At 38.2% G+C, this 21,673-nt stretch overlaps 1 protein-coding gene across 3 annotated transcripts in view; it reads left to right on the top strand.

Moving 5' to 3' along the window:
* The window catches only part of usp45 (ubiquitin specific peptidase 45), a 159,295-nt gene that overhangs the window by 41,485 nt on the left and 96,137 nt on the right, over positions 1-21,673 (top strand). The gene's annotated exons all lie outside the window — the stretch shown is intronic.

Raw genomic sequence — 21,673 nt, 5'->3', positions numbered from 1 at the left:
GACACAAGTGACTGGCCATATTGCCTTCCTAAGAATTATGACTGTGTCCTTGGGTACGTCTCACATTTTGTTGATGTTCGCCTTCTAAGGCAAAGCTCTGCTAACTTATATTGATATTCTGACTCTTTTGCAGTTCACAAACTTCATGCACATTAGAAAGAATGATGCCCTCATATCTCTCAAGCACAAACTGATTAATCCCACAATTAGTTTTGTATTATGACCGTGTTGTGATCTCTGGTATCACTGTGCATAGCCAGCTATTTGGAGCCATACGTGAGAATTGTAGAATTAGAGTCAGAAGGATTTTCGTTGGTTCTGTGAAGGTTTTTTTTTAAATGGGCAGCAAGTCATTGTGGAACAGTGATCTAAATGCATCATTGCTAACCAGGCATATCAATTCAGCCAACTCTTTTTTGCAAACCCTTCTGGTGTTAGAGGATAAGATGTTTATATTGCTGGGTTTATGACAAGCTGAGTAAACAATAAAGTTTACTTTTGACTTAAGAGCAGAACAATCGGGTTTTTCTCTTCAAAACAGAACAGTTACCTTCCTATATATGGATTAGAGTTTTTATAGTTCATTTCAGGAGAACAAGTTTCCTCACCAAAAAAAGTTTTATTTTGTAGTATTTACTTGTATAGAAGTCTTCAAGTTGTTAGAACTGAGAAATTTTCAGCTTTCAGCATTGTGAAGTATTCAAGCCCACATACCCAAAAAGGAATTTCAAAGGAAAAGTCTCAGCAATCCAAAGAAAACAAAGTGGCAAAGTGTCAATTAAGTAAAGATATTATAAACTGAGATAGGAATGATATTTCTTTGGGATTGAGTCTACAATGGATGGCATTGAGAAACACGTTGAAACTTTGTTTTTATGTGTGTGTATTAAAAAATTTCTGGATGTAGTGCAGCTTCCTCCTTTAATGTAATAAATGTTCTGTTGTTAAACAATATCTATAGCTTTGTCTGAATACATTTCATTGACTATTCACCATGTTTAAAAATTACAAGGTGAAACATCTGATCTATTAAGCCAGGTTTCATTCTGGGGTCTGCTTGTCCACTTGTCAAGTTCTACCTCCCCACACCCTTTTCAATATGGGTGTATGGCATGATAGGGGGCTCAATGGTACTAGCACTCACAATCATCTTCCATATACCCCAAGGAGAGCATAACACACTATAAAGAAAATACTACCAAAACAGAAAAGAAGAGTGAGGAGTGAATGATAGATGAGCTGCTAGCAGTGATGATAGGAGGGGTAAGAAAAAAAACACACCTGAGTATGATGAAATTTTAAAGAAAATAAAGAATGTATGAGGACTGCTAAGAGAGAAGTTTTTAATGCTATGTATGAAGTGGTATTGGAGCTGTAATGAACTCAGAAAAATAATCAATTTTTGATCAATAGAAAAAAAAATATAGTAACAGACAGTGCATTAGAAAGCAAAATGTTTTTAAAATATATTCTTTCATCAGATGTGGGTGTCACTGGCAAGGTTAACGTTTGCTGCTATTCCCTAATTCCTCTTCATTTGAATAGTTTGCTAAGCCATTTCAGAGGGCAGTAAAAAGACCACCAGATTTCTGTAAATCTGGAGTCAGGTGTAGGCCAGACCAAGTAAGAATGGCAGATTTTCTCAAAGACATTAGTGAACTAAATAGGTTTTTATGACAATTGATTATGGTTTCTTGGGTCCTGTTATTGCAGTTAGCTTTATATTCCAGATTTATTAATTGAACTGAAATTTCACCAGCTGCCATGGAGAGATTTGAAACCATGTACCCAGAGCACTCGTCTTAGCTTCTGGGTTACTTGTCGAATGACATTACCACTATGCTGCCACCTCCCCCAAAATATTGTAAAATGCTGTTTGAAAGGTATGCAGTAGCAAAAGGATGAACAGAATCCATGTATATATGAAATTGTATGATGATCCAAATTGAGGGAGCCCTCAACATATTGAGGAATAGGGTGAATGAAACATTATAACATCAGAGGTATTGATATTTAAAATGAATGTGTACAGGAAAGTGTCCAGGCATGGATAAAGGAGCACCCAGAACATCTTGAGGTTCTTGGAAAAACTGTGTTATAAATAATGAGAAATTTGTATCAAATGATGCATTCCAGGTTAGCCATAGAAGAGTTAGAGTGCAGAAGGTGGCTGTTTGGTCCATGGTTTCTGTGTCGGCTTAATAAATTAACCATCTATTCTAACCTTTGCTTGAGGCATGAGACATTATTAGTTCAGTTACCTGAGAAATCTAAAGCAATGATTGCCATCATTTTTAGAACTACAAGCTTTCTAAGTCATCTCATAGAACCATGGAGTCATACAGCATGAAAACAGACACTTCGGCCCAACTAGGCCACACCGACCATGTTTCCAAACTAAGTTAGCCCCACTTGTGTGAGTATGGCCATGTCCCTCCATGTACTGTGTTTCCTATTCATGTCCTTTTCCAAATGTCTTTTAAATGTAACTGTAACTGTACTTGCATCCATCTATTCCTCTAGTAGTTTATTCCACACATGAACCACTCTCTGTAAAAAAAGAAATTGCACCTTATGTCCTTTTTAAAACTTTCTCCTCTTACCTTAAAAAGATGCTACCTAGTTTTGAACTCCCCCACCTAGGGAAAAGCCCTTGTTATTCATCTTATCTACTCCTCTCATGATTTTATAAACCTTTATAAGGTCACCTCTCTACCTCCTGTGTGTTGCAATGAAAAAGGCCTATCCAGCCTATTTTAATAAATCAAACCCTCCATTCCTGACAATGTTCTGGTAAATCGTTTCTGAACCCTCTCTAAATTAATAATATCCTTTTTAAAGCAAGAGGACCAAACTGCACATAGTACTCCAGAAGAGACCTCACCAATCTCCTGTACAACCTCAGTTCCTACTCTCAAAGGTCTGAGCAATAAAGGCAAGTGTGCTAAATGCCATATTAGCCACCCTGTCTGCCTGTGAACAAACTTCAAAGAGTTATGTACCTGAACCCTGAGGTGTCGGTGTTCTACAACACTACCAAGGACCCCTATCATTCATTGCATAAGTCCTACCCTTATTTTGGCAAAGTGCAATACAGTCTGTTCTGAGAAAACCCAATAGTTCTGTTCTTGTGTGAACTTGTGTTATCGGAAAGTTGCACAAAAACTGTGCCATTTAAACTAATGGGGCTGGAATCGCGTTTTGCCAATACAGGTAAGGAAACTTCGCATTCTACAAATAATGGACTAAATTCTTTAATTGCATTAAAGCCAATTCGCATTGAAGAAACACGCATTACAGCAGAACCGACTATACTTTGCACTTATCTAAATTAAACTCCATCTACCATTCCTCAGCCCATTGATCCAGTTGATTAAGATCTTTTGTAATCTCAGAGATTATTCACTGTCTACGATACCACCAATTTTGGTGTCACGTTTACTAACCATATCTCCTATATTCTCATCCATAGTTTTGAAAATCATAACAGAAAAAAATGTGACGTTACTACTGAGCTAATAAATAAATAATTTGTTTGGAAAAGATTAGTGAAATGTGTTCTGGATATAGAGTTGGAACAAAAGGAGGAGTTTTTAATTTAAAAACACTCTTAGGTTAAATGTCTCGAACACTTGCATATGCTTCATAGATATGATAAAGCATTCAATCATGTTTATCACCAATAGTTAATAGATATTTTGTTTAAAGGTGACAGTAAAGGTAATGATGTGAGATTTATCCAGAGTCTAAAACAGAGACCAGATCGTGAGCTTCAGGAAAGTCAAGGAACATATATGTTTCAAATGAGGGGCGGAATACAACAAGATTGAGTGCTTTCACCAAAATTATTCAATCTATATACAGAATAAATACTTAGAGAAATTGGTTGTATTTCTAGGATTAAAAATTGGAGGTAAGAGCATAACAAACTGATATGCTGACAGCACAATGTTGCTTGCAGAATCAAAAGAGGCCCTATAAAATATAATGGGCCAAGTAAAATCTAGATGTTCAGAATATGGATTTACTATGGACACCAAAAAGCTTTTTAAAAATGGTAGGTGGAAGGAAGGCTTTGTAAGAAACTAGAATGAAAATTGAAGTCCATTGTGTCACACTGGGACAAGTTGGTAAGTTTGTCTACTTAGGACAAATTATAACGGAAGATGGCAGATATAATGCAGCAGTTAGAAGAAGGGTAATAATAATCAGAAACAATTCTGTGTATATGAAGAATGTATCAATACCAAGAAAACTAAAGCCTGTCGCAAGGAAAATAACTTGGGTCAAACATTCTATTCACTTTCCTATATGCCTAAGAAACTTTCTAATCAGTAAAGACCTGTCGAAGTATATACAGGCCTTGTGAATAGTAAGACCTACACAAAAATTCCATATACAGGCCATAAGAGAGGTGAAGGGATATTTGAGATTTCAAAAGCAAAAGTAACTTGTAAGAAGTGTACAAATTGTGTGGACAATGAAAATGAATAGTCAGTAATTTAGGCATTATATCAGAGCTGAAAAGTTACAGTAATCCCTTGTAGTACGCTTAGTGGAGGCTCGCAGGAAGAGGATTCAATCTATTTGTAGTTGCATGATGGAGGTTACCTGTGAGCTACAGTGGATGTGTGAGGATGGTATAATATAAATGTCTGGCGTACCATGACTAGAGATTTGACAGGAGTGACAACAGGCAGCATCATATGCTTGTATAGATTTTTATTACTGAATTTATTCTTGTGTACAGGAAGCTAAGGTTTCCTATAAAAATACAAAAAAGCAACTTTTCATGATATCTGATAGTAATGTAAAAGAAGATAAACTCCCTGTTTTTCTTTGAAATCTCCAATGTACTTGGCTTCAGCTGCAGAAATGTTCTAATTATGTTATTAGTACATGAATGATCACAGTAATTATATTAATCGGTTGAAATCACCCTTTCCACCTCCATGCTGGGATCCCAAAAGAATGTAAACAGCTGCTAACAACACATTGCCAATTCTGTGGCTCACTGTAACTAACCTAGCTTCATTTAGGGAACTATGTCAGATTGTCAGAGAACAGAGAGATCTCATTAGCCACATAAAAGATGAGGCCAAGGGCTTTTATTTTCAAGATGTGCCACCCAGAATGTTGCACTCTGAAGTAGGACAGTAGGCCAGCAGTAGTTTTGTACTTTGTAGTTCATAAAATCAATTGCTGCCAAAATAGGTGTTATGCTGACAGTGTGGCAGACGTATATGTTTCGAGCTTTATGTATCAATGCATTGTATTAAATCATTAAGACTACAAAGAAATGCTTCATCATTTAGAATTAATAATTGTAAATGATCTTCAAACCTATTTCTGCAACTTTAATTGTAGGCTTAATGATGATGAATTCAAACTTTGCATAAAACTTCATGAACTTGGACGAAAAAGATATTTAAAGGTTTGATTTGATAAGTATCTTTTAAATAGTTTTGTCTTATACATTTCCCTTTGCATGAAAAGGGGAGGTTTATCAAGTATATGGTCAATATCCAATTCCTGAAACAAGCTTCTCTATTAATTGAGTGTTCAGTATTTTATCTGAAAAGGAAGCATTGGCATTAAATAATGGGACATGAGTATAGATGGCAGCAGTTGAATTGCACTATAGTCAAATGAACATGATTGGCTGCCCTTTCATGAAGCTTTGTGTCATGTGTATTTGTGGGATTTTCATTATTATGCCATAATTCACTTAATGTTTTAGGCAGGTAACAGTATTGTCTCTTTCAAATGTATCTTAATCTAAATGGGCCAAAAGTAAAATTGATAATTGTAATGCTGAACCTCTTGGTCTCACATTGAAAATTTTGTACAATAATGATGAGCACACGTAAGCCCCATGTTGTGCAATTGAGTGATTGCTGTGTTCCCATTATTACACACTGGTGAGAGAAGTGCCATTTTATGTGGAAGCACAATTTTCAATGAAGTGACTGGTGTTTTGTTATGAGTAGGACCAGTATTTGCAAGTGAGACAGACATTTTCTGCAGAACAGGGTACACTGGTGAATGGAAACTGGCGATTTTGTTATTTTTAATGTCGAAATGATAATTTAATAATATAATTTAATTTTGACAATATTGCACCAGGCAGGTTTATTTCCTTTTAGGGATGTATATCGGCTGTAAAATAATGAATTTAAAAAAAACATTCATTGTAATGAACTATTTTTATCATGATATGGTGTGATAATGAAATTCCTTGAAGTAGAGAAAATATAAGAATAAAATCTACAGACTGTGCTGCAAGAGTACTTCACTTTTTGATACTGTGCTCAAAAATCTCCTTCATGGGATCTGATCACCTGACCATGTTCCTTCATATTCCACCAAGCTGAATTAATTTAAAAATAATCATTGAGTTCTCTTATTGTAAATATTCAACTAAAAACTCAATTGACTATATTGAAAATACTCATGATTTTGACCTGTTTTGGCAGTTTTGTTTTAGTGCACTAAATTGACATTCATTTGCTGATGAGAGCACTGCTGAACATAAATATCCTAACATCTGTTAGGCCAATGGGGTGGGGTAGACACCTGTGTCCAGCACACGAGCTGCAAAGTAAATGAGTCTGATAAATTTGCCATACAAAATTTTATCTTTTAATTTTGTTCATCTTCATTGCCTTATTGATGTGTCTCTGTTCTTTATGTTGATTTTTACAGTATTATACTACATTCTGTAAAACTATAAATATGAGAGTGTATATAAAGAAAGGAAATTGAAGACTTGCATGGATATAGTGACTTGCACAAGCTCTAGTTGCGCCAAAACACTTTATAGCCACATAGTACTTCCAAATTATAGGAATTGTTGTAAAGTTGGTGGGGAACCGAAGTTGTATTGCAAGTTGGCATTTTTTGGGAATGTAACTGAGACTTTTAGTTCACAGTGTAAATAGTTCGCTAATTATGTAATTGCGGCATTACTTTTAAGTTCTATAATTTGAAAATAAAGCTGAGAATTGAAATGCCTATTAATATTCAATAGTTGATGCATGTTTTGCATCTACTGTGTGCGAACATTTAAATGAGTTGCTGTTTAATATTAAACGTTATATCAAAGCTGAGAGATTTATTGTCCATTCAACCTATGCTTTTATAGAGAATGGGAAGAAAGTGGGAACAGGGTGGTGAATTGGATGATAATCCATGATCATATTGAATGGCAAGGCAGGCTCAAGGACTGAATGGCCTACTTATATTTTCTATGTAAATGTCTGAATGAATGAATTACCAATCGGATGCAACAAAGGAGTATTGTTGTCAACACATGAGGCATTTTTGGTGATCTGCACTTTATTCACATTGATAAATTGAAGCCTGTCTGTAGCAGTAGGAAAATAGAGTGGACAAAGGAGATGCAGTTAGCTGCATTGAAAATTAACAACGATGAAAAATAAAATGCTGTCACTCATTGAAAAGTTTAGATCATGGTAGATAGGGAATGGCAGGCCACCTTTCCCTTTGCAGTGTCAGCTATTCCTTTGCATGTATAATTTCACTGTGTGAGTAATACACAGTTGTTTTTATGAATTATTGAACTTTGTTTCTTATTGACAGGATCATTCCAATTTTTTAAAACAGCTATTATTTGAAATCGATAAATCATGTGTTCTGCTGTACAGTAAATTGTGTACATGCCCACTTGGTGTTATTGAAGATTTTTCTTCTTATTAAAGATGAAGATTCTTGAGATTCTCTAAAGATGAGTTATTTTATTTTCAGGAGCAGTTATAGGCAGTGCTGAAAGTTAATAATATTAGGTGCTTCAAGGTTAACTTAGTTGTGTATTGTATCAGCTTGTTTCCAGAGCAATGTGTATGAACTTGTCAGCTTGAAAATTAATAACAAATGCCTTCAAATCAAGGTCTCCAAAGGTTTCTTAAAGGCAAAATGAACAAGTTAAATAGAGGAAGTATGTAAATTGTGGCATTGATCACTTAACCATGTTATCTTTCATTTGTCATTGAATGCACTATTAAGTTTGAAGTTGAACAATTGAGGAGTATTATTTGACGGTAGAGACCTATTGCTTTCAGAGTGTTTCCCATTGCCTGTGATATTGTTATATTACCAATGGTTTGATAATATAATTGTTGGAACCAAAGGTTTTGTTTTCCTTTTAAGAATTAAAAAGTAATCTCCCACATAAAAGCTACAACTGTAAAATTTACTATGGGTCAGATTTTCTCAGAGTATAGTCTTTTTTATTTGCAACGCAGAAGAACTGTGGCAAATAGTATGTGGAATGTTATTGCCAAAGGGACATTTAGACAATGGAGTTGATTTGCATTACTGATGCTTTAACACAACTGCATAGTAATTTTGTTTTAAAAACCATGGATCTCTAGCATAATCTAAAATACTTGCTTTAAAATGGAAAATGCAAGATAGCACATTTTCATGTATGTTCATTATATTGACATTTTTAATGGAGTCTACTTGACCAAAAAATAAGAACATGTTGCCCAAAGAATTGGTTGAACTGAACTCCCAGTTTTGAACTGTGATTTACCAGATGTAATTGATTTGTGTAAATCTGTATTAGTTAGGATACTTTTTAAAAAGTTTTTGGGATGTGAGCATTGTTGATCAATATCCATATGCCATTTGATATCCATTCCAAGTTATCCTTGAGAAGATGCTGGTGAACTGTCACCTTTTACCACTGAAGTTCTTTATAAAATGTTATTTTGTATTTGTATGTTATTTCACTTCCTTAACTAGGCTGCTCAAGCCTCCATTTGATTGTGAGACCTCAGAGATCATGAGGTATCTGAGAGTGGGGGATGCTTGAAATAATGCTGGTTGGTTTTCTTGCAATTCCAGGTTAGCATTTCCTATCAGCACTGTTAATCAGCATGTTCTAAATTGCCAATAACCTGCTTCTCATTGCACAGCTGATAGGCAAGGATGTTTACTAGGTACTATTGCAGCTGATTGTACAGTTGGCAAACACCAACACCATTTAAGTTTGAAGTTTGGATTCAGTAAAGGACTCATGCCAACTGTACAAGCAGCTCCCGCAGGAATCAGCCCAAAACTGCTTTCATTTGAAGGTTGAGCGGGAGCAGTAAAAGCTCCTGTGAGTTCAAAAATTTAATCAGTTAAGTCACTTAGTAGCCGAGAGATTGCTGAAATTAAAAATATAAAAGAATGGGTTTTGTCATAAGATTTCATTGTTTCTCAGCTTGTTTAAATTTTTATATCCATTATTTTCATTACAGTATTCATAAAGTAATCACTCCTGACGATGATCTATTAATGAGAAAAATGGATTAAAGACATCTTGGACAAATACCTTGTGATGAGTTTCCTCAAACCATGATACTTTTGTATTGTGTTTTTACATGGAAGATTGAATTTGAGACATTCTGAATCATAAAATTAGGACTTCAGGGTTCAAGAAATCACCAGTAGGTTAAGGTGTAATATAATTTTTTGCAATCATGGACAATATTAATTTATGGTGCTAGTTTAAAATTAGTGATATTGAATTTGGGTGCCTGTTATCTTTTTATTTTCTATCTTCAGTGGGAAGGAAAATTGATGGATGTGTAGTGAGCAGTCAATCCAATATTCATTCCACACTTTTTACTAAAAGTTAAATGACCGCTTATGGTGGGTGGCTTCCAGGTAGAGTTGCTACTTTGTCTCTTGTGAAGCAAGGTTTCCTATCATCACAGAAAATTGTGAGAGTGAAATGAGATAAGTAATTAAACATAGTTTTGATATCTAGGCTCAAAGGTTTTAAGGTGTCACCTTTTTAATGGTAATGGTTATTTGTTCTGGGATTTTTAATGAACAATTGGGCTGATTTTTAGACAAGATATTTGAAAATTAATCTGTTAAAGGAAATGGAAAGTCCTTTAACTTGTGATTCTACTCATGGTTGACACCACAGTTTTCATTTTGAACAACATTTTCTGAAAAGTGATTCAAACCTGGTGTTCTGGTGTTCACTCATGAAAATTAATAATGAAATATGCGAGTCAAGTATAAGGATGTATAGGAGAAAGTGAGGACTGCAGATGCTGAAGATCAGTCAGGAATGATGAAGGGCTTCTCCCTGCAACCTCGATTCTCCTGCTGCTGTATGCTGCCCAACCTGCTGAACTTTCCCAGTGCCACACTTTTTGACGATAACGATGTACAGCAAAACATGTGACCGATAAATCTAAAAGCTTGATCTTGAAATTGCATTAGTAATGCAGAAACAGTGTCAACAAGGCCTAGTTACAATTTTGTTTTAGTTACAAGAAAGGGGAATTTTAGAGACAGTCCAAAGTGGAGTAATGTGGCAGCTTTCTGAACTTGGAATTGAGTTATGTTGACAAATTCCTTGCTTTAGGAAAAGCAGATTATTGAAGTGTGCTAAATTGAAGCCTGTTTTCATGTAGTGGTCGAGAGAACACTTCTAAGTCATCGAAAGAAAATAGGAAATGTAGACAAAGACGAGTTTTGAGAAGATTTGTAGCTCAGGTTGAGGTTCTGGATGTAAGTTTGCTCACTGAGCTAGAAGGTTTCGTCACCATACTAGTTAACATCATCAGTGAGCCTCCGGTGAAAAACTGGTGGTATGGCCCTGCTTTTTATTTGTGTTTAGGTTTCCTTGGGTCAGTGATGTCATTTCCTGTGGTGTAATGTCATTTCCTGTTCTTTTTCACAGGGGCTAGTAATGGGATCCAAGTCAATGTGTTTGTTGTTCAAAGTTAAAAAGCACTCAATACCAGGTTATAGTCCACCAGGTTTATTTGGAAGCACTAGCTTTTGGAGTGCTGCTCCTTCATCAGGTGGTTGTGGAGAATAAGATTGTAAGACACAGAATTTATAGCAAACATTTACAGTGTGATTTACCTGAAATTATATATTGAAAAAGACCTGGATTGTTTGTTAAGTCTCTCATCTTTGAGAATGACCATGTTGGTTTCAGGTCTTTCATATGTAAATTGCAATTTTTTTTAAAAAAAAAGTTACATTCTCAAGTGAACTTTAACAATTGGTGTCATGTTGGCCCAGATAAGGTGTTGAAGGTGTGAGCTTCCCTGTGGGGCTGTCTGTGCCACAATGATCAGACTGATTCTAATGTAAAACACAGATTTACAGAATCTTACATGGATTCATGCAGTTTTTGAGCAAAGTAAAATTTAATTCTGCAAGTACAAATTCCCTCCACCAACTTTTGTGTGTTTGTGTGGGCTGGGGGAGGGCAGCGTATGAGTGTCTGTGAGAGAGTGTGTGTGTGAGTGTAAAGAATAGAGGTCTGTGAGAGGGTGTGTGGGAATGTATTTGTGAGCGTATGTGAGAGGGTCTGCATGAGTGTGTGTGGCTATAGGCGTGTGTGTTTATCCATCTGTCTGTGTGTGTATAGTGTGGCATGAACCTAAGGTCCCAGTTGAGGCCATTCTCATGGGTATCGAAATTGGCTCTCAGCCTCTGCTCGTCCACTTTTCGTTGTTGCCTGTTCCGAAGTCTGCCTTGGAGGATGGTCACCCGAAGGTCTGAGGTCGAATGTCCGGACCCATTGAAGTGTTCTCCGACTGGCTAGTGTGTTCGTTGATAGAGTTCCGGTTGAAGTGCCGTGCTTCCAGGAATTCTCATGCGATTCTCCGTTTGGCTTGGATGGATGGATGTGTTGTTCCAGTTGAAGTGGTGTCTTTCCTCATCTGTATGTGAAGATACTACGGACCAAATACTGAACTACAGAAGCAATCATCCCAACACCCACAAACGAAGCTGCATTAGAACATTATTTCAATGAGCCACCACACACTACAGCACAGAGGAACTACAACGAGCAGAGGAAAATCACCTATACAGTGTATTCAAAAAGAACGGGTACCCAGTGAACACAGTCTGCTGATTTCTCAGCAGCAAACCCAAACCAGAAGACAAAGCATGTCCAGAGACCCTAGCCACACTTCCCTGCGTCAAAGACATCTCGGAAATGACTGCCAGACTACTCAGACCCCTTGGCATCATGGTATCCCACAAAGCCAACAACACAATAAAACAGCTAATGAACTTGAAAGACCTTATTCAGACGATAAGCAAAACTAATGTCATTTACAAAATACCTTGCAAGAACTTTAACAAACACTACGTTGGACAAACAGGCAGAAAACTAGCCACCAGGATACATGAACATCAACTAGCCACAAAAAGACATGACCCACTCTCACTGGTATCTTTACGCATGGATGAGGAAGGACACCACTTCGACTGGGACAACACATCCATCCTAGCACAAGTCAAACAGAGACATGCGTGAGATTCCTAGAAGTATGACACTCCAATCAGAACACAACAAACACAATAACTTGGATCCCATTTACCACCCTCTGAGGAAAGGAACAGGAAATTACATCACCAGGTCAAGGAAACCTAAACACAAATAAAAAGTGGGCCATACTACCAGTGCTTCACTGGAGGCTCACTGACGATGTTACCTAGTATGGTGACGAAACGTCTGAAAACAAACCTTTCAGCTTGGCGAGCAAACTTACATCAAGAATATAGACAATGTTTTTGTTAACATGATGAATTATGAAACAGAATATTTAATGCAACAGAGTGGCTAAAATTAACAAAATGTAGTATTTTGCAGAGTCCGTGATGGAAATCATGGGCTTTGGTGATACTCTCGATTTGGGAGCTGCTCCTTATTATTAACCTTCAACCTCAATCATGCATGTTAGAGTACTTTGGTGAAGTGACCAGGAAGATTGACAAGTACAGGGTAGTAGACGTGTTTATGGATTTCAGTAACGCCTTTGATAAGTTTCCACTGATCGGCTGCTCAGGAAGATTAGATCACATGGATTCCAGGGCAACCTGGCAAGTTGGATACAAAATTAGCTCGATGATAGGAAGCAGAGAGTAATAGTGGAAAATGCTTGTTGGACTGGAAGCCTGTGACTAGTGGAGTGCCTCAGGCGATGGTACTGAGCCCATTACTGTTTGTTACCTATAGCAATGATTTGGATGAGAGCGTACAAGGCATGATAAGTAAGTTTGCCGATGACACTAAAATAGGCGGTATCGTGGACAGTGTGGAACGCTATCAAAAATTGCAGCAGGACCTTGAAGTTGGCCGAGAAATGGGAAATGGAGTTTGATAAAGATGAGTGTGTGGTCTTGCATTTTAGAAAGTCAAATCAGGGTAGGAATTTCATAGTGAATGGTAGGGCCTTGAGTGTAGTGGAACAGAAGGATCTTGGAGTTCAGGTTCACAGTTCTTTAAAAGTAGAATCATAGGTAGACAGGGCAATGGAGAAGGCTTTTGGCACACTGGCCCTCGTCAGTATAGAAGTTGGGAAGTGATGTTGCTGTTTTACAGGACGTTGGTGAGGCTGAACTTGGAATATTTTGTTCAGTTTTGGTCACCTTGTTATAGAAAGGATATTATTAAACTGGAAAGAGTGCAGAAGAAGTTTACAAGGATGTTGCCAGGACTCAATGGTCTGAGTTATAGGGAGAGGTTGGACAAGCTAGAACATTTTTCTTTAGAGCATAGGAGACTGATGGGGGACCTTATAGATCTGCATAAGATCATGAGAGGCATGGATAGACTGAATGCACTCAGTCTTTTTCCCAGGGTTGGGGAATTGAGGTGTAGAGTGCATCACTTTAAGGTTAGAGGGGAAAGAGTAAAAGGGAACCTGAGGGGCAACATTTTACACAGAGGGTGGTACGAATATGGAATGAACCACCAGTGGAAGTGGTTGAGGTGAGTACACTAACAACATTTAAAAGACATTTGGATAAATACATGGATAGGAAAGGATTAGAAGGGTATGGGTCAAGTGTGAGGAAATGGGTTTAGCGTGGATGGACATTTTGGTCAGCATGGACCAATTTGGACCAAAGGGCCTGTCTCCATGCTGTAGGACTCTGACTCTCTGTTGATTTTCACCCCTTTCAATGTTCGCCAAACAGTGCCAGAAAGGTCTTAATAAGATCACAACTCACATCATTGACGTCTGGTTACAACTATCGATTAGCACACTTCGATAATCTGCTTTTCCTAAGGCTAAGAATTTGTCAGCATACCTCAATTCTCTTAAAGTAAAAGCTGCCACATAACTCCACTCTGAACTCTCTTTAAAATTCCTCTGTCTTGTAACTAAAGCAAAATAGTACCTAGGCCTTGTTGACACTTGCTTGTCATATTTATATGCAACGTGTCATTTCTATTAAGAGCAGCAACAATAGCCCACTGTAATTAATTTTTTAAACTATAATATTGAGTTAACAGCATTATGCAACATTGTTAATTGTAATGTGAATATTGATTTTGGTGACGGCCTCATTCAACTGTTCTTCACAGTGCATCAAATGTATCATGCAGGTTATAATAGCAAACAGCAGCTTCATCTTGCACTGGCTGGAAGCAGTGGGACTGGAATCAATGAGCCAGATGGAGCTATTTCCATGACTTAAATTACAGCAGGTATCAAGGACACTGAATATTACTTCACTTTTTGTTTTCTTTATACTCAGCATTTATTGCATATCTCAAAGGGCTCTTGAACTGAGTGGCTTGTTAGGCAATTCTAGGAGACAGTGAGGTACCAACCACATTGCTGGGGTCTGACATCGCATGTAATATAGACCAGATAAGAATGACAATTTCCTTCCTTCAAGGACATGAGAACACCAGATATTTTTAGGAAAGTTGACAATGGTTTCATGATTTTAAATCCTATTAAGTCCATGGTGGGTACCCTCTTCCAGGGATGTTATTAAAACAGATTATTTATATAGTCAAAGTAAATCTTTTATGTCCAGAAGTGCAATGTTACAGAAGTGAACATTTTTCTTTGGACCACCAAATCTCACATGAGACTTTTCACCAATTGTTCAATGGTAAAAGTTTAGGATTTTTTTTTATCAGCCTGTGCAAGTACATGTCTTGGGCAGGTGGGACTCGAACCCAGGTTTTCTGACACAAAGGTTAGAAACACTACCACTGGACCTCAAGAGTCCCATATACAATGCCTTCTGTGTATTCTGAACAAATCCACATTTCCAGCCACACACATTTTTAATCAATCTGTTCAGCTGTGTAGTCCACCTCTTAGAGTGTTTGAGACATGAACTTGGGTCTCCTGGCTCAGAGATAGGAGCACTACCAGTGCAATGCAAATGCTCAGTGTTAAGAGTTTAGCCGTTACACACCTCTGGACCTGGTGGGACTTCAACCTGGGCCTCCTGGCTCAAAGGGAAGGACACTACTATTGGACCACAAGCTTTGTGGTGACATTTTATTTGACCTATTTTACTAATCAGCCTGTTCGGAGATGTTATTACACACCTCTGGAACAGATGGAACTTGAACCCAGGCGCCTCAGTCCAGGTGTTGGGACTCCATCACTGTGCCTCAAGGGGACTGTGAGATTTTACATCTTCAATATAAACACATAGCTCCTGAACTGCAATACATTGCCACCTGATGGTGTGATGCAGTTTCTGAACTGAATTTTATTTCCTTCCACAGTTACAGTTTCTCACAACCTTCAGATAAAGCAAATGATGTTGATGATAATCAGCCTATCTAGTAGGCTGATTCCCGTTGTCAGATAGAAATTTCACCAACCCTGCTCAGCCGGAAAAGGCTGAGAGGGCTGGTGTACTTTTTCTTGTTCTAAAAAGGAAATTAGCTGTCTTACCAGCAGCTAAATGAAGCGCATCAAAAAATAGATTGCAATGCAGGAGAATGAAAGATTGTCTAGCTTTTAAAAATACAGTCAGCATCAAGTGTCTCCTTACTGATGTTACTGTCATAGAGTCACAGAGATGTACAGCACGGAAACATAGCCTTTGGTCCAACCCATCCATGCCGACCAGATATCCCAACCCAATCTAGTCCCACTGCCAGCACTTAGCCCATATCCCTCCAAACCATGTTGACTATCCCTAATCAGTTCTTGCCTTTCCAAATACATGGACATCCTGTTCCTCAGGATTCTCTGCAACAACTTTCCCACCACCGATACCAGGCTCACTGGTCTATAGTCCCTGGCTTGTCCGTACCACCCTTCTTAAACAGTGGCACCATGTTAGCCAACCTCTAGTCTTCCGGCACCTCACCTGTGACTATTGATGATACAAATATCTCAGCAAGAGGCCCAGCAATAGCTTCCTCACAGAGTTCTAGGGTACATCTGATCAGATCCTGGGGATTTATCCACTTTTATGTGTTTCAAGACATCTAGCACTTCCTGCTCTGTAATATGGACATTTTGCAAGATGTCACCATCTATTTCCCTACAGTCTATATCTTCCATGTCCTTTTCCACAGTAAATACTGATGCAAAATACTCGTTTAGTATCTCCCCCATTTTCTGCATCTACACACAAAGGCTGCCTTGCTGATCTTTGAGGGGCCTTATTCTCTCCCTAGTTACCCTTTTGTCCTTAATGTATTTGTAAAAACCCTTTGGATTCTCGTTAATTCTATTTGCCGAAGCTATTTCATATCCCCTTTTTTGCCCTCCTGATTTCCCTCTTAAGTATACTCCTACTTCCTTTATACTCTTCTAAGGATTCACTCGATCTATCCTGTCTATACCTTACATATGCTTCCTTCTTTTTCTTAACCAATCCCTAAATTTCTTTAATCATCCAGCATTTCCTATACCTACGAGCCTTGCCTTTCACCCTAACAGGAATATACTTTCTCTGGATTTTTGTTATTTCATTTCTGAAGGCTTCCGATTTTCCAGCCCTCACTTTACCTGATAACACCTGCCCCCAATCAGCTTTTGAAAGTTGTTACCTAATACCGTCAAAATTGGCCTTTCTCCAATTTAGAGCTTCAACTTTTAGATCTGGTCTATCCTTTTCCATCACTATTTTAAATCTAATAGAATTATGGTTGCTGGCCCCAAAGTGCTTCCCCACTGACACTCCAGTCACCTGCACTGCCTTACTTTCCAAGAGTAGGTCATGTTTTGCACCTTCTCTAGTAGGTACATCCGCATACTGAATCAGAAAACTTTCTTGTACGCACTTAACAAATTCCTCTCCAAGACCCTTAACACTATGGCAGTCCCAGTCTATGTTTGGAAAGTTAAAATCCCCTACCATAACCACCCTATTATTTTTACGGATAGCTGAGATCTCCTTACAAATATGTTTCTCAATTTCCCTCTGACTATTAGGGGGTCTATGATACAATCCCAATAAAGTGATCGTCCCTTTCATATTTCCACTCAAATAACTTACCTGGATGTAGTTCCAGGAATATCCTCCCTCAATACAGCTGTAATGCCATCCTTTATCAAAAACGCCACTCTTTTCCCCCCCCCACCCCCCCCTTTTCCCTTTATGTCCATCCTGTAGCATTTGTATCCTCGAACATTAAGCTGCCAGACTTGTCCATCCCTGAGCCATGTTTCTATGATTACTATGATATCCCAGTCCCAGGTTACTAACCATGCCCTGAGTTCATCTGCCTTCCCTATTAGGCCCCTTGCATTGAAATAAATGCCTGTCCTGACTGTTTGACTTTCTTCTGTTCTCAACTGAATCAGTCTCAGATTGATCTCTTTCCTCCCTATCTCCCCAGTCCCACCCCCCACCTTACTAGTCTAAATCCTTCCAAGCAGCTCTAGCAAATCTCCCTGCCAGAATATTAGTCCCCTTCTAATTTAGGTGCAATCCGTCCTTCTTGTACAGGTCATTTCTACCCCAAAAGAGATTCCAGTGATCCAAAAATATGAATCCTTCTCCAATAGACCAGCTCCTCAGCCATGCTCTATCCTCCTATTCCTGCCCTCACTAACTCGTAGCACCGGGAGTAATCCAGGTATTACTACTCTCGAGGAACTCCTTTTTAAATTCCTGCCTAACTCTCTGTAATCTCCCTTCAGAATCTCGACCTTTTCCCTTCCTATGTCGTTGGTTCCAATGTGGCGAATGACCTTTTGCTGGCCCCTCTCCCCCTTGAGAACATTCTGCATCCTCTCTGAAACATCCTTGATCCTGGCACCAGGGAAGCAACACAGCATTCTGATTTTTCGTTGCTGGCCACAGAAACATCTGTCTGTCCCTTGGACTAGAGAGTCCCCTAATGCAATTGATCTCTTGGAACCCGACGTACCCCTCGTTGCATTAGAGCCAGTCTCAATACCAAAGATTTGGCTGTTTGTGCTACGTTCCCCTGAGAATCCATCACCCTCTACATTTTCTAAAACAACATACTTGTTTAAAGTGGGGATAGCCACAGACGACTCCTGCACTAAGTGCCTACCTCTCTTACCTTTCCTGGAGTTAACCCATCTATGTGACTGTATCTGTGACTTTTCCCCCTTCACTTTACTGCCATCCATCACATACCATTGCTGTTGCAAATTCCTCATTGCCTCTAACTGTCTCTCCAACCGATCAATTCAATCTGATAGGATTCGCAACCAACATCATTTATTGCAGACATAATCCACAGTAACCCGTTAACTCTCTTTAAACTCCCACATCTGACAAGAAGTGCATCTCACTCCACATTTTTGCTCCTTCATAATCTACAGACCCAGAAAATAACACTATCTTATTCCTCTACAAAGCCCTGCTGCAGGTTAAATTAATAGTTATGGCTTATATTTTTTTAAGTTTAATCAAGGGACATATCTCAAAAAACATATAATCAAGAAAGAACCCACTCTACACACTACTACAGACTTTCTGTAGGCCACACTTACAACTATTCACTATTCTCTTTCGCTCAAACAGTTTCTCCAGGATCAGTTGTGAATTTCACTGTTAATTTTCCCAGACACACTCCAATGTCCAGCGATACACAAGTTCAAACAGCACAGGCAGTAACTATGCAGGTTCACTGCGGTGTCAGTTTCTGTCTCTCTCTCTCTCTCTCTCTCTCTCTCCTGCACTGACCTCACCACGTGCTTCCTTTGTCTGTACCTTTCCCTTTTTAAAATTCCTGTTGTTTTGACTATTTTTTCCCCAAAGTTCCAAAACAATGCAACAGCATTTAAAACAGTAATTGCTGCTCCTGGAATTCGACGAAATCATCTCCAGCACCTAAAATACCTCATAAAAGGAGCAGCTGTTACAGCCAGAAATTTTTCCCGTCCTCCTCCTTGGATTACATAGAATCCTCTCTGTTATAGATGCAAGTCAAAACTCTTACTGTGCTGTTCTCTAACCCCATTTTCAGAAAACCATTCTTAAGCCTTAACCATCAATGGAGCATTCACTTGCCCCACACATCCTGCATTTTAAGGATCATGTTACAAAGTTTGCAGATTGTAATGTCGCATTATTTGTGGCTATATTATGAAAGTTCCTGAATCCAAACACTTTGAAACTCACATGAAAGAAAGTATTGTTAGCTGAGAGTTAGGCCTCAATTCTAACTAATATTTCATTCTCTTGTTACCACTGAACACATAAAGTTTGATTCGTGAGGGACCAGTGCATAGTCTCCAGTGGAACTTTACTGCATGCAGAATAGTACTTTGGAAGACTGTACAACTGACGTGCGCATCATTGCAGGGGAGATCAGTGGGGTCACGTTTCTGTTACAGAGTTCCTCTCCTGTCCACCTCTTAAAGTTATCAAAAACAGGTCAGTGTACAAGTGGCAGAAGCCAGATCGGTGAAGAGAGAAGGAATTCTTTCTTTCCCCCACCTGTTGGTGGTCCTGTCACTATTGTGTAAGCTGTTTCCTCTCTCAGCAACCAACAATTTTTAAAGAAACATGGTAGTTGCAGACAGCAGGTGAGATGGTCTCGCAGGTTCCTGTTTGGCAGGCTTAAAAAATGGAACTAACATTTCTGATATTCTATTCAGCCAGTCTTTCAGCTCTGAAGCCCAAGCTGCTTATTCTGGCCAACCACAAGAGCCCTATTTATGGCACTCATCCCAAGATAATCTGAGCCCCCAAGTGACCCCTTGTCATGAGCCCTGATGTTCTGGGCTGCTATGTGTGGAACAGTAACACAATTCTAAGTTATCTGTATAAACCTCGCCATGTCATTTTCTATTGTTAAGAATTATTGACCTGGAATTTAAGTTTGATTGACTCTGATATGTCAGGGAGGGAGTTAAATATCTGAGTAGTTGCTTGAAACCTTGTGGACACCTTGTTAAAAAGGAGCAAGTTCAAAATTTGCTTGATTGTGACTAATATGTGTGAAGTAAAGTGAACCCAGGTTAGTTAGAAAACATTTTTAAAAAATATGATATTCAATTGGAACAATGTCCTTGTCTGTATCTATAAGAATAAAGCCTATTGTTAGAACAATCAGGATGTATGGACCAAAGCATCTTGAGGAAGGAAGCATTCCAAAATAGAGGTTGGACTAATGAGGTATTGTGGTAGGAGGACAGAAATTATAATATGGTAATTGTTGGGGGTTCAGTAGTTATGGGGAAAAAAATCACAAGATCAAGAGTTCCACTGGCTAAAGTGAAAGGTGGTCAATTTTGGAAATAAAACATAATAGACAAAGTAGAAGGAGAACGAAATTGGTGTAGGACTGAGCAAATTGGGTAAATAAACACAACTGAGAAATGGTGTGGAAAAAAAAAGTTCAATTCAAGGATTTGTGGCACCACAACTGGAAGACAGGGAATCACGAACAGGGACACCAAAATTAATATAAACAAATAATGAAGAAAATAACAGGTATCGAGGGTGACATTGTGACGTGTGATTCCAGAACCACCATGATTTATATGCAAGGTTTTAAAAGAAGTTAGTAAGAACGTAATAAATGACCTAATTATAATCATACAGAATGCTGTGAGGTCAGAAACTATTCCTTCAGATTAGAAAATTGTGTTTGTCACTCCTTTATTTAATAAAGGAGACAGAAGCAAGCCAGGAGATTAGAGACTAATTAATCTATCATTTATCATGAAATTGCTGCAGTCTCTAATTAAGAATAGAGTGACACAACCCCTTGAAAACTTCAAAACAGAACATAAAACCGTGTGGATTTGTAATTGCTGACAAACCTACTACAATTTTTTTGAAGTGATCACTAAAATTTCTTATGCATGTCATTTCTGCATATTTACAAAAGACAGTTGAACATATCCATTTTAAAAATAATTTTAGCTATTGTAGTAAGTAAATCATTTTTTGTAAATATATATATTAGCAAGTTTTAACTTTACAAATATATAAAATTATTGAAAAATACAATCAGTAACAAATGTCAGTATAATAAAAAGAAAAAATACAAATTACAATACAACTACTGTCTGCTAACTACTAACCTACCCTATAATGCAAAACAAACCCTCACACTGTGCAAAACAACACCAAAAAAAAAGAAAGAAAAGCAAAAAAACCAAAAAACCCCACAAAATACAAAACAGCTATGCTCGGCGCAAAGCTCCCAAAGGAATGGGAGCATTGTATGTATACCCGTATTAACTCAGAAGACCCCCTCCAGGGCCCAGGGCTTGACAAATCTAACCATCCTGGTTAAACAAACACCCTAGTTAAGATAACTGAGAAATCTATATCCAAATAACTCAAGTAGGGCTGCCATGTCTTATAAAAATGGTCTGTTGTGTGGTGCACCATGTTTGTAAATAAGTCCAAGGGAATGTGCTCCAGAATTAATTTCTGCATCCCAGCAAGCCCAGAGGGGTCTCAG

Source organism: Chiloscyllium plagiosum, unplaced genomic scaffold, assembly GCF_037043375.1.
Source record: "Chiloscyllium plagiosum isolate Xiang-an unplaced genomic scaffold, Cpla_swu_hap1 HiC_scaffold_3, whole genome shotgun sequence".
NCBI lineage: Eukaryota > Metazoa > Chordata > Chondrichthyes > Orectolobiformes > Hemiscylliidae > Chiloscyllium > Chiloscyllium plagiosum.
This window is presented reverse-complemented; position numbering and strand designations above follow the sequence as displayed.